General features: G+C 39.5%; 1 protein-coding gene across 2 annotated transcripts in view; it reads left to right on the top strand.

The window, feature by feature from the left end:
• SORCS2 (sortilin related VPS10 domain containing receptor 2) overlaps nucleotides 1–18,976 on the top strand; it is a 1,187,504-nt gene that overhangs the window by 417,163 nt on the left and 751,365 nt on the right. The gene's annotated exons all lie outside the window — the stretch shown is intronic.

Below are 18,976 nucleotides of genomic sequence, written 5' to 3'. Positions count from 1 at the left end.
GGACACTAGCAGACGCCTTCCATAAGAAAGGTTACAAGGACAAAACTATCAACACCAGCATAACCACAGCCTTGAGAACCCGAAGGGAAAATCTGCTTCAGTACAAAGAGAAAAAAACAAACAACCGTGTACCTCTAGTAACCACATACAACCCGGCACTAGAAGGGATAAGAAAAATAATCAAAGATTTACAACCCATCATAACAGAGGATGGAACTCTGAAAGAAATATTCCAGCAACCCCCAATACTAGCTTTCAGACAACCCCCCAACCTCAGAAATAAACTAATCAGTAGGAAACTTCCTTCTGATTATGATGCCACAAATAATGGAAGCAAACCCTGCAATAAGAAACGCTGCAAGCTGTGCAACCAAATCAATCCATCAAAAAGTGTCAGACACTCAAAAGGGATCTTCAATATCTCCGGATCATACAGCTGCACCTCCAGTAATGTTGTATACCTTATCCAGTGCAGAAAATGCAGCAAAGGATCTTATGTTGGTGAAACAGGACAGAGGTTGCAAACACGGATGAATTTACACAGACATACCATCAAGGAACATAAAGAAGATGACCTCTGCACACCTGTAGGACACCATTTCTCACAACCAGGCCACAATATGGAAGACCTCAATATTTTAGTTCTGAAAGGAAAATTTAAATCCATCCAGGAAAGAAAAACATTTGAACTAAGAATGATAATTCTATTTGACACTAAAGATAACGGTCTTAATTTGGACATGGGATTCCTCAACCACTATCCGACAGCTTTATGACTATCTATTAGCTAAAACTTGACCCCCTCTGTGTGAGTGTTGTATCCCCCCTCCCCCCCCCACTTTTGATGTATCTTATCTGTAGCCCTTTTTTTTTTTTTTTTTTTTTTTTTTTTTTTTTTTTTCTCTCAATCCATTCTAACATTCTGCTTAAACTTTGTGATTTTTAATAGTACTGCTTAGACCTTGAAGAAGGGGACATACCCCGAAAGCTTGTCCTCAAAATTGTATGTTAGTGCAAATAAAAAAAGTATCACGGACAGTACTCAATTGTTTCTGTCGCAAATGCACTAATACGGCTACAATCACCTCAAGCAAAATGGAAGATACTGCATATAGCCGCATAAAGAAGCAGTTAACCAACCTAATCACAAAGGAAACACAGATCAACAGTGATATTTTCTTTCTCTCAAGATGCAAAAAGAGGAATCTCATACCACAAGGCCTGCGGATTAAAAATCCTTGCGTAAATACAATCAACTCTCCTTATGCAGAAGGACTTTGCAAACGCACCAGTGAGAGATTAAGGAATCACCTCATTCACAAACTGTATGGAAAAAGGGTAACTATCAGGATACAGAAGCAGTCTTTGTTTGAAACCCTAACATCATTGGACCCTACCAACATTAACCAAATCAAGAATGAATTGGAAACTTTACAAAGACAAACACAAAAACTTGCCATGAATGGGAAACAAAAAAAACTTCAGAAGCTACACCAAGAGCAGACCTTTTGGATACAACCTAAACATAAAAGCAACCCAACATCTATACCTCTTACCATCAGTGACCTGGAATCTAATCGGGAATCCCAAGGTATCCCTTGTGTAAATGCTGACCCGACTGAAAATGTGGATATTACAGAGGAACTTGGAATCATCAACTTGTCAAATCATAAACTTTCTGAACCAGAATTAACTATCCTCTCCAAAGGCCTTACATTCTGCCCAACCACCAAATTGGATCATTTACAAGTATTGTCAGATATGGAGGATTTCTTCAGGAGACTAAGGCTCAAAGAATATTTCCACAATAATGAAAGGAATCCTAGGACAATGGAGTGCTACACAAAGAAAAAGAACAGCTGCTTCACACCTCCACAAGGACGCAACCCCAAACTGGACACCTATATTGATAGCTTCAGATTGCGAGCTACATCCCTGATATCCACCCAGCAAAAGAAAATTCTGTACAATCTTTCACCACTAGAGCGAAGGGCTATACACGATTTGCGCAACAATCAGGCCATCACCATCAAACCAGCGGACAAAGGGGGAGCAGTTGTTGTGATGGATACAAACAAATACATACAAGAAGGCCAGAGGCAGCTGGAAAATGCCATCTACTATAAAAAACTGGATTATGATCCAACCCAGGACTTTACAAAGCAATTAAAAGGTCTCATTAAAACACTTCCAGCCCACCTACATTCAGAACTTATAAATGCGATTCCGGATCATCCAGAAATCGGGGACTTCTACATGCTGCCCAAAGTCCACAAGCCAGGAAATCCAGGCAGACCCATCATAACAGGTATGAATACACTCACCGAACAAATCTCAGGCTTTGTAGAAAAAATTTTAAAACCGTTAGTCATGAATACTGCTAGTTTCCTGCAAGACACAACTGACTTTCTGAACAAGATCAACAACATCCAGCAATTACCATCTAATACACTTCTAGTGACTATGGATGTAGTATCCCTGTATAGTAATATCCCTCACAAGGATGGATTAGCTGCATGTCACAGATCCTTATCATCCTCACCAAACAACAAATACACTGCTGAGGATGTTACACAGCTCATTGAATTCATACTTACACACAACTACTTTGCTTTCAATAAGGACATCTATCTTCAATGTATGGGCACTGCGATGGGAAGTAAAATGGCACCCCAATATGCAAATTTATTTATGGCTGACATGGAGGAACAATTCCTGAACAGCATGGAACAAAAACCATACAGATACTTTCGCTATATTGATGATATTTTCATCATATGGACGGAAGGTGAAGAAAATCTAAAACAATTTTACTCATTGATGAACACTTTTCATCCATCAATCAAACTAAAAATGGAATACTCAAACACACAGGTCAACTTCCTAGACACCACAGTATACATCAGGGATGATACGCTTCACACCTCAATATACAGGAAACCCACCGACAGATGCAACTACCTCCACAGTTCCAGCTTCCACCCCCAACACACGAAACGTGCCATCATACACAGTCAGGCCATCAGATACCACCGAATATGTTCTGACCCAAGAGACAGAGATACACATCTCGGGACACTAGCAGACGCCTTCCATAAGAAAGGTTACAAGGACAAAACTATCAACACCAGCATAACCACAGCCTTGAGAACCCGAAGGGAAAATCTGCTTCAGTACAAAGAGAAAAAAACAAACAACCGTGTACCTCTAGTAACCACATACAACCCGGCACTAGAAGGGATAAGAAAAATAATCAAAGATTTACAACCCATCATAACAGAGGATGGAACTCTGAAAGAAATATTCCAGCAACCCCCAATACTAGCTTTCAGACAACCCCCCAACCTCAGAAATAAACTAATCAGTAGGAAACTTCCTTCTGATTATGATGCCACAAATAATGGAAGCAAACCCTGCAATAAGAAACGCTGCAAGCTGTGCAACCAAATCAATCCATCAAAAAGTGTCAGACACTCAAAAGGGATCTTCAATATCTCCGGATCATACAGCTGCACCTCCAGTAATGTTGTATACCTTATCCAGTGCAGAAAATGCAGCAAAGGATCTTATGTTGGTGAAACAGGACAGAGGTTGCAAACACGGATGAATTTACACAGACATACCATCAAGGAACATAAAGAAGATGACCTCTGCACACCTGTAGGACACCATTTCTCACAACCAGGCCACAATATGGAAGACCTCAATATTTTAGTTCTGAAAGGAAAATTTAAATCCATCCAGGAAAGAAAAACATTTGAACTAAGAATGATAATTCTATTTGACACTAAAGATAACGGTCTTAATTTGGACATGGGATTCCTCAACCACTATCCGACAGCTTTATGACTATCTATTAGCTAAAACTTGACCCCCTCTGTGTGAGTGTTGTATCCCCCCTCCCCCCCCCACTTTTGATGTATCTTATCTGTAGCCCTTTTTTTTTTTTTTTTTTTTTTTTTTTTTTTTTTTTTCTCTCAATCCATTCTAACATTCTGCTTAAACTTTGTGATTTTTAATAGTACTGCTTAGACCTTGAAGAAGGGGACATACCCCGAAAGCTTGTCCTCAAAATTGTATGTTAGTGCAAATAAAAAAAGTATCACGGACAGTACTCAATTGTTTCTGTCACTTAAAGCCAAAATCTTTACGAAGTAATTATAGACCTGTTAGTTTAACTTCTATAGGTGGGAAGATACTGGAGAGTTTAATAAAAGACCACATAGATGAGTTCTTGCTGGAAAAAATATTTTAACCTCCTTAGCGGTATTCCCGAGTGTAGCTCGGGGTAAAATTTCAGTACCAAGAGCGGTAACCCCGAGCTACACTCGGGCTTACCATGCGGAGTTCTCCAGGGGTCCCTGCAGCACTTACCTTGTCCTTCGCTCCCACGATGTGTCCCCTGCAGCGTCCCCAGCCATCTCCTCCGGCCGATGCCAGCATCCGGCTTCCGTGTTCCGGTCCCTGTGACGTCGGGGCGTACAGGCGCCGGAGCCGGCGAGAAATTTGAAATTTTTCAAAAATGTCATTTTTGCTGTCATTGCTGTTTCAATGCATTTCACATATATTTTGTCCCTACTGCTTTGTCCTGTGCCCTGCCTGCATTTTGACTGTTCTTTCTGCCTGGAAACTCAGAAAAGTCCATGGCGTCCAAAAAGCGTCCCTTTACGTCAAAAGCGGTTTTAGAACAGTGATAGTAAATCAGAACCACTTGCAGAATTGAGTGATAATCATTTGTGGGGAAATTCGTCATCAGACACTGAAAAACGATTTTGCGAATTTGCCACTGTATTTCAAATTTCAGTGTTTTTGGTTTGATTATATTATTGAATTAAATTTATTATTATTATATTATTATTATTTATTAAATTATAATTTATGATTTCGTGTTTCAAGTTTTATCATATCCGGGATGTTTACTAGACTCTTGTTCGGACAGATTTCAGTGAGTTATTCCTAAAAATTACAGCCTACAATAAAAAACGACATATTTCCATGCAAAAAAATGGTACTGCTTTCAGCACAAAAAATCGGAAAGAATCATACCGCTAGGGAGGTTAAGCAACAGACAGCATGGATTCATGAAAGACAGAAGTTATCAAACAAATCTGATTTCTTTTTATGAGGAGGTGACGAAAACCTTGGACAGAGGGTGGTGGTGGACGTGATATACTTGGATTTTGCAAAAGCATTTGACACAGTTCCCCACACACAGCTAATGTAAAGTCTATAGGCTTGGACACATCTGTATGTAAATGGGTAGAAAACTGGCTAAAAGATCGTATTTAGACAGTAGTGGTTAATGATTCATATTCTGAATGGTCTAGGGTTGTCAGTGGTGTACCCCAAGGTTCAGTGTTGGGACCCTTATTTTTTAATATATTTATAAACGATATAGGGTCTGGTATTATAAATCCCATTTCAGTCTTTGCAGATGACACCAAGCTGTACAGTGGAATAACGTCCTTACAGGATGTCTCCAATTTACAAGCCGACCTCAATGCACTGTTTAATTGGGCAACTGTGTGGCAAATGAGGTTTAATGTTGATAAATGTAAGGTTATGCACTTGGGGGCTAAGAATATGCATGCATTATACATACTGGGGGGTACAACTGGGGGAATCAATGGTGGAGAAGGATCTGGGAGTTCTGGTAGATCACAAGCTTAATAATGGCATGCAATGCCAAGCTGCAGTTTCTAAAGCGAGCAAAATCCTCTCTTGTATTAAAAGAGTTATAGACTCCAGAGAGAGAGAGATATCATATTACCCCGGTACAAATCATTAGTAGGACCACATCTGGAATATTCAGTTCAGTTTTGGGCACCAATTCACAAAAAGAACATTGGGGAACTGGAGAAAGTACAGAGAAGGGCAACCAAACTGATAAGAGGCATGGAGGAGCTCAGCTATGAGGAAAGATTAGAGGAACTGAATTTATTCTCTGAGAAGAGGAGATTAAGGGGGGATATGATCTCCATGTATAATACATAAGGGGGGATATAATCAACATGTATAAATACATCAGTGGTTCATATAGTGAACTCTGTGTAGAGCTATTCACCCTGAGATCATCACAGAGGACAAGGGGGCACTCTTTACGTCTGGAGGAAAAGAAATGTAATCTCCAAATACAGAAAGGTTTCTTCACAGTGAGAGCTGTGAAAATGTGGAATAGACTCCCTCAAGAGTTGGTTCTGGCCAGATCAGTGGATTGTTTTTAAAAAGGCATGGATTGTTTCTTGGATGCACAGAATATAACTGGATACTAACATTTATAGGTAAGGTTGATCCAGGGAATATCCGATTGCCTCTCTTGGGATCAGGAAGGATTTTTTTCCCCTGCAGGAGCAAATTAAATCATGCTTTGCTGGGGGGGGGGGGGGGGGTTGCCTTCCTCTGGATCAACTGTGGGTGTAGGATTATAACTTTTTTTTTTTAATGGTTGAACTGGATGAATGTTTGTCTTTTTTCAGCCAGACTAACTATGTAACTATGTAAAGCATCTTTATTTTATGCATTTCACATTATATGCTCAGTTTTTGAAAGATTTATTTTAAAACCATTAATATGGGACACACTGGGGTTTATTTACTTAAGCTGGAGAGTGCAAAATCAGGCTCACTTCTGCATAGAAACCAATCAGCTTTCAGGTTTTATTGGCAAAGCTTAATTGAACAAGCTGAGGTTAGAAGCTGATTTGTTTCTATGCAGAAGTGAGCCTGAGTTTGCACTCTCCAGCTTTAGTAAATAAACCCCACTGCCCGCTCCCACCACTCATACCACTCACACCCTCATAACAGATGTATGGCAATGAAAGTCATTTGCAAATTTGATGATTTTTTTTCCCTGTAAGTTTATAATAATCTTAACTCAAGTTTAGCCTTGGCAAACGCTGTAAACAAAATGAGTGCCTAGCATTTGTGAAAAATAAAAAAATCAGCTCTAGTTGCAATACTCATACTATAGCTGGGGCTGTTCCTGAAAATGCAGCAACCCAGTGCCATTCCTCTTCCATGTTTAATGACAGCCATTGTCAATCAACCCACTTCCTGTGAGCCCAGGGCATCAAGCATCTGCCCACTCCCCATCACTGTGGACTCACAAAAGAATGCTGCAGAGAGTGGCGCAAATGTTTTTACAGCATTCAGGAGAGGATGAAGAGGACCTGTGACATTGTGTGACCAGATCAAAGACAACTGGAATAAAGGTGTATATAAACATTTTTTTTAACACGTTGGGGGGGGGTGCTGCAATGGGGGAGAGAATGGGCAAATACAGCATGGCCCAAGCCCAGAGTTGGGCTGTAGCAAGCAGAAGTAGAAGTAGAATAGTTTTTCCATTTTTGCTTCTAATAGCTCTCTTAATGTTTTAGTATTGTTCAGGACCCCAGCAGGCACATGTATCCTACTTCCAAACTGATGGAGCATTGCCCCACTCCATTAACAAAGAAAAACAGTTTGGAGGAGATACTTGGTAAACACCAATAAGAAACAAAGTTGACATAGTAACTGTATTTTTCATCAGTAGCATTTTGTGTAGTGTATATATTCAGTCAGTTATGTACAATACAAGGCAAGTGCTATCTGTTCAAACATCCTAATACAGTCTTTGGGCCTTTATGATGTGTTTCAGATTTCAATCCCTATACATCCATCCTTCTAGGCTGCTTTGTATTCTATTGATTAATCATTACTAGCTGATATTGGAGGCACGGCTGCTGAGACATGCATCTCTTCATTAGCAGCTTCTATGCTTGCAGATCAATCATCTCTGTTAACACAAAGATTAAGATTTATCTCTCTAGGAAAAGCAAAGTAAAAATTACATTTATTGTTTACAAGATCTTTGTAGTGATTACATGGCATTTTTTTACTGTCTGCTGTGATATGCTGTAACATTAAAGTTCTCACTTATTTTCAGGACTGGAGAAAAATGCCTCTTTTTATACACGTACTTTTATAACGCCAATTTCTCTGTTGATATTTCTCTGTTTTGTCCTTTCATATGGACAAAAGAGATCCACCTTTTACGGATTAATTTTCACACCGTTGCAAACACATATGTTAAACATGTTGATTGTTGATTGACTTAATGCCTCTGTTCCAAGCTTCAGCTACTCTTTTGGTAAAGAGATCTAACTCGGAGGAACCCAGATTTAAACCAAGGCCTTCTTGATCTGCTCTACTCTATAGATTGAGGAATCTATAGAACCAATCCCATCAGATCCATGTAAACTTACAGTTTATGTCCCTATCACAGTCATACATATGCACACAAGAGGTCCAGAAGCCATTGACCTAACAGTATGTTTTTGAGTAAGATAGGCATATATATTTAGGCTGGTAGACAGGTCCTTCCCACATACAGGGAGTACATTGTATGGTCTTTTATAAAGTATAGGGTTTGCAAAAAAATTCCAGTGGATCTCTTGGAAGTTCAAAGCTAATCACAAAACTTTGGACCTAATTAGACATGAACACTTGTAAGCTTATTGTTAATCCTTGTACCTCCCAATTGTTTTTGAGCTACTGCTACAGAATCAGAAAAATGTAGGTAATAATACAGCAGGCAATGCACTGTAGTTAATAGGTCTTGACTTGATCTAATTGAAAATGAAGAAGTTTTGAAATAACTAATACCAATTAACCTCCTTCCCTTGTAATGGCAGAAGCAACTAACACACAGTCCATAACCTATTAAATTTATGAACATAAGGAGAAAATATGGTGACATCGTCTATTATATTTGTACTAATGTGCATTCCTATATTTCATCTTATTAGAGTTCATTGTTCTTGTATAATACTGTCTTTTCCTAAAGAAGTTGACTCCGTGAAATGTCTTAGAAACTTTGTGTCACAATTATATCATGTAATAGTTCTTGATGTAGAAGTTTACATGACTGATGGACAATACCAGTATACAGTATATACTGATATTATATAACATCTGTGGAATTGATCATTTTTTTAACAGTTTTATTGTATTTCAAGTGTTAAAACAAGACAAGTAAGTAGGTACAGGGTCAACATACATGTTGTTACACATGTAATGTAATGATATGTTGTTATAAAGTAATAAAATATTTTGGACTGTGAGTTTCACTCATATGTGGACTGGGGAACATGTGCTAATTGCTTGCGTTTCCTGACTCACAAGCAAAAAACATTTCTCTTTTGCAGACCTGCGAAGGTGCCATTAATTCTTAAAAAAGAAAATGCAGTTTTTGGGTGCGCAAAACTACATGGTGCCGCAGCTCCATGCATCTCCAGTCAGGAACATTTCCCCCATATTTCCAGCAGGTACAATAGCCCATTCAAATGGGGGGGGGGGGGGGGGGGGCGGTCTGTGCAAGCACTGCACACAGGACCCGTACAAGTGTGAACCTAATCATTTTCATTCAAAAAGACACATGCATAGAAGACTTATGATCCATGAGTAAGGAGCAGTACCATGCAGTTCCATGAGGCCGTGTTTTGAAAAAAGGTTTGGGGACATGTTTCCCTGCATTTACCTTAGCTACAGCAGCCCATTCGAATTAAAGGACTGCTGTGCCTGGGCAAATGCTACACACAGGACCTGCAGAAGTGAAAACCTACATAGATCCAAAGTAGTAAACATAGGGAACAGTGTAAGCCCAAAATTGTGTTTTCAGATGTAATGGGAGTGGAGTGAGAAACAGGTATAGGAGGTATATATATGTAGCACTACCCCCTTAGGAGTTAGATGTTATTGGGGCCCCCTATAGTCCTGCACAGCCAGGCAAAACAGTCCTTGAGCTTTTTTTTAGGTTTTATTAGGGGTATTTGAACTTGGATGGGGTCAAGGGATGTATGGGATGCCCAAGGAAACTGCAACTGAGGACAACTCCTTAGCAACTATGTACAAGTCTCTATACAGCAAATATTTCTTCTTTGAGATGTCTCTCCTCTTCTCATCCAGCTGCCTGAGGGAATCCCTGGGCAAAGGGAACCCAGAATCTGTCCCTTTCAATCAAACAGTCCCAGATGGGGGCTAGTTAGGTTTCTCACGCAAATGCCCTTTCCCATTATCTGGTCCAGGGGGTGTAGGAATACTCACTCTTCCTCTCCTGTGACCTTGTTGTGTTGGTGGCTGCCTTCAGGCCTTCCGCTGGGCTGGCTCCTTCCCTGCTGCACAGGTGATCCTCTCTCAGGGGACTAATGATGTTGAGAGATCCTCCTTTCAGATTCAGCCTGAAGGTAGGCCCTTTCCCACTGGGCCCACTCCCAGGCTCCTGCATCCCAGCCTCTCAATCTGTCTACCATTTGAACTCTCCTGCTGCTGAGCAAGCTCAGTCATGCTTAAGGGCTGTCCTGACCCCATGCCAAGCCTCCTGCCTAGGGATTGTCAGGATCCCTTAGTCATGCAGACCAGCCCCTCCTCACCCCCACCCACTGCCTTCAAGAAACTTCTCAAGTCTCTAGAGCAGAGGGAGGTATCAGGGAACTGATCTGCAGAGCCCTCAGCCTTGACCTAAGATGACCTGGCTGACTCACACCCAGGCTGACACCTGCCCAGGCTGCTATTCATCCTTCCTCTCTAAAAAAAAACATAACTAGCTGCCCCTGGCTATCTAGAGGGACACTATACATAGTTTGAGTTGGAATAGTATTTGAAGAAAGGGCTAAGGGAAGGAGGGTGTTCAGTAGGTGAGCTGATTAACGAAAAGGAGAAAAGGAGGCTGGAGTAGGGATTATGATGAGAGAAGGGAGGTAGTATTCAGAGCTCCTTGAACTGATCTCTTTTCTTGCTATAAATTACATCATGCATATGGAAGTTGGCTTTAATTATGTTTTTTTTAATGTTTGTGTTAAAAAAGTGTCATTAAAATTTTATATAATGACTTGTAAGCTATTGTATGACATATATGTATGTACCACTAAATAGCCCTTTCTTGTGATATGACAAGCATATTTCCATAGATTAAATGTATATTTAATAAAAATAGTACCAAGCAAACTTAGAATGAACAATGTTACAGAAGGTGCTTCTTTGTGAGTCAAGCTATACAGCATGTTGTGATCCTTTATAATAGCATTTGTGCTACAAGATATTTATACTATGCCATTAAAGTATATTACAATATACCAAAAAACTTGGTATCCTGGGACCAAAACAATCATAAACTTCTTCTCATGAACCATAAAGTGAAAGACTTCCAGGCAAAAGTAAGTCATTCCATATCTCAGTCCTACTTTTTTGGCAGTTGTTTTATTGCCATACCTGCCCTGAAATGTGTTTTGTGATACGGTAAGATCTGTGTCGGGAATGGGATTGCATACTTACCCATTTTTATGGTTAGATATATAACCACAGACCGTGTACTTTAAGCCAAGAGATCAATTTTGCAGTTCTGTTTAGTGCACACATAAATGACTTTCAGGTCCAAATTCTGAAGTACTGCTTTAGAATATTGTGGCCGACAGTAAATGATAGAGCCGAGGAAGTACAGTCAAATAGCTGCAGATTATTTTGAGGTTGGCTGATGGATTGTGCATTGAACAAACTGAGAAGCTGGTACACAATAATAGTAAAGGCTGGGCATTTGGGAATGATGCTTTCTGATTTGAAAGGAAATTCATCATAACAATGTGTTTATTTTTTTCTCTCTGTTAATACTGCTCAGGGCCTTGACACAAGCGGTACCTGTGTAAACTGACATTTCTACTGTCTGGGTCTGTCTCAGAAGCATCTCAAACTTATGTCAAAAACCTGCCGCATTTGCCCATCAAAGCCTGTCAACATTGGCAGTTACCATTTGGTAACATATTGTCTGAACTTGCAGTTGGAGTGTCAGGTTCATGTTGAAAGTAATCTCATGAGACTTTCTATTGATTTATGCACAGACCTGTAAAGCCCTTATTTAAAGTAGAACTATAGGCAAAACTTTTTTTTTTTTTTTTAATTTTGGATAGAATAAGGGAGGACCATATTCCCTGTCAGTTTAGTTTTTGCCATTTGTGTCCCATTGTGGCAATTTCTCTTCACTTCCTGTTCTATAGCCAAAACTGGAAGTGTCGTGTTTCACATGACTGTCATGTTGACTGTCATATGCCTTTAAATGTTTTCAGTGTTTTGTCTCTGCTCCTCCCTTTCCTTTAGTTTAGCTAATGTTGCATAGATAGCCCTCCCCCTCTCCCAGAGATGCATTGCAGTAAGCCTCATGGCATGCAGCAGGAAACAGCATGTTCTTTTGACCTATGGAACTTCATTGTTGTAAGATTCTCTCAGTTTATGGAATAAACTTCACAAGATCTACAAGATGTCATTCTCATTGAGTCACTGACTGTGGTGGCCATCAGAGGTTGAAGTTATTGCTATCTCATCATGACTGTAAGTTACAGAGATCACACTATCAATGCTTAGATTGGAGCCAACAGAACAGGAAGTGTTAGGAAATCCCTACAAATTAAAGGAATCCCCCAGGTCACCAGAGCTAGTGTGCCCATTGGAAGATTTCCCCTCTTACTTTTCTGGGGACAACCCAAAATTTGGGATTTTTTTTTACTTTAACTTTCAGATTCCATGCACAATGGCTTAAAAAAAACGCTGCTTCTAGAGGAGTTTAGTGTTTGGTCTGTAGAAGCAGCTAATGTTATCCTGTGTGTCCATGCATATTAGAATGTCTAGAAACATATATGAAGCTCAAAACATTAGTACAAAAAAAGCTAAACATTTGCATTTTTTTCTGCCAAGAGCAGTTTTTTTTAAGCCAGTGTGGATGGACCCTCAATAATAGTGGTAGACAGGACAAATACAGAGGGCGAATCTCCCTAATGGGGACACAGCAATAAAGACTGACATATGTTCTAATCCCTCTCCACTCTGTCCAAAATTAAAATAAAAGTTTTGCCTTTAGTTATACATCAAATACCTAATACATGTGGATTTGGGTCATACCTAGACTGCTTACCTGCAATTCAGTCATATCCATATGAACTTAAATATATCAATGATTTAGCTGAGAGGAAATAAGTCTTTAAAACAAATTGTTGCAGATCTAAAACATGATGCCATCCTATTGAGGCTTTGCCTCCTTATGCTTTTTTTTTTATAAATCTCCCTATATGCTTTATAGTTACACTTCTGCTTTGCCCCACACTTAATTTGCTGTGAGCTGGCATTGTACCCCCTCTTTCTCATTTTCAGGGGTTATTGGATCCTGGGATGCAGTAATCCTTTAGGGGCTTTATATGATATCCCTATGAATGTGGAGGTGAATGACTCTTGGGTACGTGAATGCTATCAGGATTCTTATTACATGGAGATGTAGCTTGTGGAAGCCCTGATTAAAGCGGAATTACACTTTACCTTTATGCTGCTAGCATTAGTAAAGATATAGGGAGGCATATAATATTTACTTGTTTTAAACTTTGTTTTTAACATTTCTTCAGTTGCTTTTCAGTTTCTAGGCCAAAATAATGTAATACATCCCAGGAGTCTCCATAGGCATTTTATTTCTTTCATCTTCTCCAGGGTGTCACCCATCCTCTGGAACTCCCTGCCCCAACCCATCAGATTATCACCTACTCTCCTCTCCTTTAGGCGCACCCTGAAAACCCATCTCTTCAGGGAAGCCTACCCCACCCCCTGCTAACTTGCCGACCTCCTCCACTCTTCCTACCACTCCATCGCCCACAGCTATCTCCTCCTGTGCCACCATCCCCTCCCTCCTAGATTGTAAGCTCGAAAGAGCAGGGCCCTCGATCCCCTTATGTTTTGCATTGTATTGGTATTGTTCTGTCACATGTTCTGTCCCCCTTTGTAATGTACAGCGCTGAGCGAACTATTGGCGCTTTATAAATACTGTATAATAATAATAATCTGAAGTAGGGGAGGGGGGCTTTTCCAGCTAAGCACACCCTTCTGCTTGCATGCCTGAGATATGGGCAGATGGATTTCAGGAAGTAAATGCTACATGGATCATCTGCCCTTACTCAAGATGGCCATGGCTAGAATTGCTAAGGGGGGAGTGTTTTTTAAAGTGATTCCTCAACAAAATAAAGCATGAGGACATGGCTGGATAGGCAAATTTGCTTTGAATGTTAAAATTAGTTTTCAATTTGTGGTGTTCGGATACACTTTAGTTCCGCTTAAGTAAGTCATTATTTGTCAAATACTCTGACATCACTGGTCTTGGGATACTGCTCAGTAAGTTTGCCTCTGGGGGCTTGTTGGACACAATAACACTTACGGTATCTAATATATGACAAATGAGCAGTCATAAACATTGGCAACATAAGTACAGTCATTAGTATGAGCAATTTTAACAAAAGTAAGCATTACATAGTTTTCACATAGCTCGGAATTTTGAGTCTTTGGACTGAAATAGTTTCTCTTAGTTGTACAATAAGAACTGGCTTTTCACCTGCTAGAGGATTTCGGTTGTCTGCCAACATTTCCAGATTACACCCACTGATGAAATAGGCAAAAGCCAGGTGTGCAGATAACACTGGAGCTATATCTACTACTGGTGCTAGTGTAGATGTGCCCACTCCACCTTCTCTGGATGGTGCTGAAGAGCTGGATGGACACTGCTTCAGTAGCCCGGAAGACTTCTGATCAGTTGGGTCAGTGGAGCCATTGAATCAATATGACAGCCAGGCTATGTCAGTCTTCATATAACATGCAATGTTAATACAACCAAGATTGAAGTATTATTCCTGGTCACTCTGGGTCAATAAACAGCAGATTTCAGCAAGGGAGGATGGGTTTTCTCAGCTAAGCCCACCTCTTCCTTTCATACCTGAGTTAAGGGCAGATGGATTCCAGTAAATGCTATGTGAATCATTTACAGGCATTTGAGTTTACAGTCGTTTTTTTGAACGCAGAAAACTTGCGCTCAGCAGTCGATTTTATCAGCGTTTCAAATGCAAAATGCTTGTAAATGCGGCTAAACGTGGCTAAACGCACCAAATTGCGTTTATAAGCGTTTTCGTCTGAATTTTTTTTTTAACTCTTCCAGTTCCCAATGCTGTCCAGAGCCTTTTTTCATAATGAAAAATGAATGCAAAGGGTTTTAAATGTACTCAGATGGACAAAACACTTAACACAGAATGTTCCTACCAAGCTTGTCACACATTGTAATGACCAATTCACACCTCAGACCTCTCAGACCTCTCCCACCCTTGGAAACCCTTGGAAACAAAAGATATGTTAATGACACCTCAAATTCCTCATGAAGACCCCCTGCCAAGTGGCCTTAATGACTCCCTCCACCAGACACCTTTCCCTCTCTTGGAAATAAAAGAAATGTTAATGAGCAACTCACACCTAATTATCTCAACACATACTGCTGTCTCTGCTTCTACTCTCTGTATTTCTCTGAAACAATCTGAAATAGTTAATAATTACCACTTTTCAGTGCATTCTGGGCATTTGGAAGGTCTCCTGTGCTTATCTTTAAAAGACACTTCTAAACGTGCATAAATGCGTTATGCAAACGTGGCTAAACAGATGTTTTCTAATCTACGTTTTCCAGCAGTCAGTTTCCATCGTTCAGAAGTGTCCTGTGTACATGGGGCCTAAATTAGTAAACATGCAAGTAAATTACTGCACTCATATGAGAAATGTTCTATTTTTGTTTTACTGCTATGTACTCTACGCTGTATTACTGATCTTTACTTAGCTGTGTGCGATGTCCCATAGACAACAATGCATCTCATTTGAGATCACTAAAAAACCCAACATTTTTTACTCCTGTGTGCTACAGGCCTAAATTAACTTTGAATTCACCGCAACTTTTCATTTTGATTTTCTTTATTTTTTCACCTTTTAACACATCAGGTTATATTGATACAGAATCAAGTTACGGAGGCTATTTAGTATTTTCCAGGCTGCAGTTGGCACTGGCTATTTTGTTAAGAGACAGTTTCTGTATCAGCTGCTGTATAATCTAAAATTTGGAGAACTCTGTTGCAGGTAACATGCTATTTATTGAATCAACACAGACATTCTTGATTGATGAAATGATATGGCAGACAGTGATCAAACACTCGAAGTCCTCTTATGCCCGATAATGGGAAAGAGTGTGGAGTGGAGTTGAAGCACTGCATCTACTATAATTTGATCTATAAAAATATCTTCCACTGATCCTTAGACAAGCAGATTATAGCTTTTTCAATTTTCCAAACTCTACTATACAATTTCAGCAAACTTGAAATACTATTACTGGAACAAAACTTTCTATAACAATTTGTAGTTTTGCTATTATTCTGTATGCTTTAAACTATTGTTTTTCTGTCCTAACAGCTAAACACAAATATGTGAACTGTTTTACCTGCCAAAAAATGTTTGCAGTTCTGCTAACAAGCTTTTGTGATTCAAACAAGCCTCACAAATTGTGTATCTACAGAGTGAAATTATTTTTCATTGTTGTGTAGCTGTGCTTTGTCCTAGACTCAACTCCCAGCCTCCAGGCTGCTTACTGGAATATGAACAAACCTCAGCACGCTTGTGAAGTCCTTCTTGCTCCCCATCTGTGTAAACCACGCTAATAGCTCCAGTTTTATCTCCAAGTGCTTGAAGCATGTAGGCTCACAACACTGGCAATCAAATTCTCGGACTAATCTTCAAAATGGAAATTTTTATAAAATTAGTTATCATTCCTGGGATTTATGTGCCTCTGAGGAAAAGATGGAGATAAGCCAAACTACTGAATCCAGTCTCTTCAACTCATCTCTACATCATAGAAAATTAAGCTGCGTATACACTAGCAGAATTTTGTTTAACATTTTTTGTTGTAGGAATGTTGTAGAAACGTTCGTTCATTTTTAAAATCATTAGTGGGGTCATTCGTTTTCAATTACATACTTGCAAGAAAATTTGAAAGAGTAGGATGGAAAATTTTTCTCCAATATACAAATTTCTAACAAAGTTTCATTCCATTCATTTCAAAGTCAAATGTTAAAAGCCAATGAAATCTTGAACTACTTTTGAATGACATTTGAACGTTCTGAGAATTTTTTTACCATTTTCTTAAGAATTTTCCTACAAATGTTAAACATTTTACTAGTGTATACCCAGCTTAACTGTTCTATAATCTGTAGCAAGTAAAAGAATAAACCTCCCAGTAATGCGATTACTAGGCTGCAGCTAGAGGGAGCATGATTTGTAGTGTGACTTCAGGAGACTAACAACCAACAAGCTCACATTAACCTCAGAATGAGCAAGTGAGCAACATGTGTTTTCTGTTCTCCTCTTGATACAGGTTAATCACAATTTGTTTATGCTATCATTGTTCAGTTTTGTGTTTGCTCTGATGTTTACTTACTCTGTTTAGTATGCTATATGTTTGTAATGGTAACTTTCAAACACAAATTGATGCCTTTTTCCATGTGGCCTGTGCTGCTACTAAAAAGAAAGTAATTATCTGTATAATGTGATCCATTCTGTTTGAAACAATAAACTTGGAACGACCAATTGAACAACGTGTTTCTTTTCATCTCTTGATACAAATTCTGCAGGCTGCATCTTTGTCATACTTCTCATTTACATCACTGATAATCCTCTAACAAGTCCAAGATAAGAACTATGAGTGCTAGGCTTATTGAGACAGCTCTGAATTTCTGTTAAGATCTACATGTAGTTTTTTTTGTGCCCTTATTGAAGATTTAAAAACCAAAGTGCTTTTTAATGGCATATATATATATATATATATATATATATATATACAAAGTGTGTCTAAAAGGTTTGGTGAATGGTTTGATATATCATATCTCAATGGCAACAGGGTCCAGGTTTGTGCGCAAGCACATGGCTATCCAGAGACATGTCGAGTAGTGCTACCTAGCATAGAGTAGACATGACTGTCAGGGTAAAGCTGCTGAGGGCAGTCAAACATATTTAGTGTGAGAGGTAGGGTCACAGTGCAATGGAGCAATAAGTGAACATTAAGTTCTGCTATAAGTTGGGGAAAATGCATGAAATGTTGGTGCATGTGTACAGGATGGAAGCTGTGAGCAAAAAATTTGTTTACGACCGGTGCAAACGTTTTCACGATGGGAAGGAAACGACTGAAGATAAGCTACGTTTGGGGTCGGCCGTCGACAAACAGAACCCCAGACATGATCAAGCGAGTGCAACAAATGCTGACACGAAATGGGCAATTGACTCTACAAATGATGGCGGTGGAATTGGGCATCAGCAAGGGCACCATCATTTGAGAAGATTTGTGTAAGGGGAAAATCTGTTCCCAGTTTGTGCCACACAAGCTGACAGACGAACAGAAAGCAAAATGGATGAAAACCTCTGGAGATTTCATTACCATGTTTGACCAGGATCCATCCTTTTTGCGAACTAGCATCACAGGAAATAAGACCTGGTGCTACCAGTTCGATCCAGAATTCAAGTGGCAATAGATGGAATGGCATTCACCGTCTTCCCCGTGTACCAAAAAGAGTTGCCTGCAAAAGTCCAAGGTCTAACGTCATGAAAGGTGCATGTGTGAATGTGTGACAGCGGTTCTGCAATCAATTCCTAAAGAGGTCTTTGCTGATGGTTTCCAGAAGCTTTATGAACATTGTCAGAAATGTTTTGTGCAGGATGGCGATTATTTTGAAGGCCAATAAAGGTAATTTGTTTGTGTCTTCTGGTTTGTTTGTTTTCTGATACCATCCACTGAACTTTTTAAGCACACCTTGTATGTAGCAGAGCAAAGAAGAGATGCTTATTGATATGGTTGACCGACACTTTAACCTAACCATAAATCATATTCAAACCTACCTTGGCTTGAATATGATTATTGGGCAGGAAATAGACAGTGGAAGCTGTTGTCAGCTGTGTTGTCAATGTTAATAATAAGAAAAAGACCACAAATCTTGTATATTTTCTTATATACGGTGGCAACCTGTTACATACCTCAGCTCAGAAATGCTCATCCTTCTGCTTCCCCTTCTCAGTCATTCAGACCAGTGATGGTCAACTTAGTGTCCTGACCATTGGGGGAATAAGTA

The sequence above is a fragment of the Staurois parvus genome, unplaced genomic scaffold (genome assembly GCF_062004578.1).
Source record: "Staurois parvus isolate SC_StPar_1 unplaced genomic scaffold, SC_StPar_1.0 ptg000564l, whole genome shotgun sequence".
NCBI classification, from domain to species: domain Eukaryota; kingdom Metazoa; phylum Chordata; class Amphibia; order Anura; family Ranidae; genus Staurois; species Staurois parvus.
Note: the sequence above shows the minus strand (reverse complement) of the source record. Positions and strands in the feature narration are given on the sequence as shown.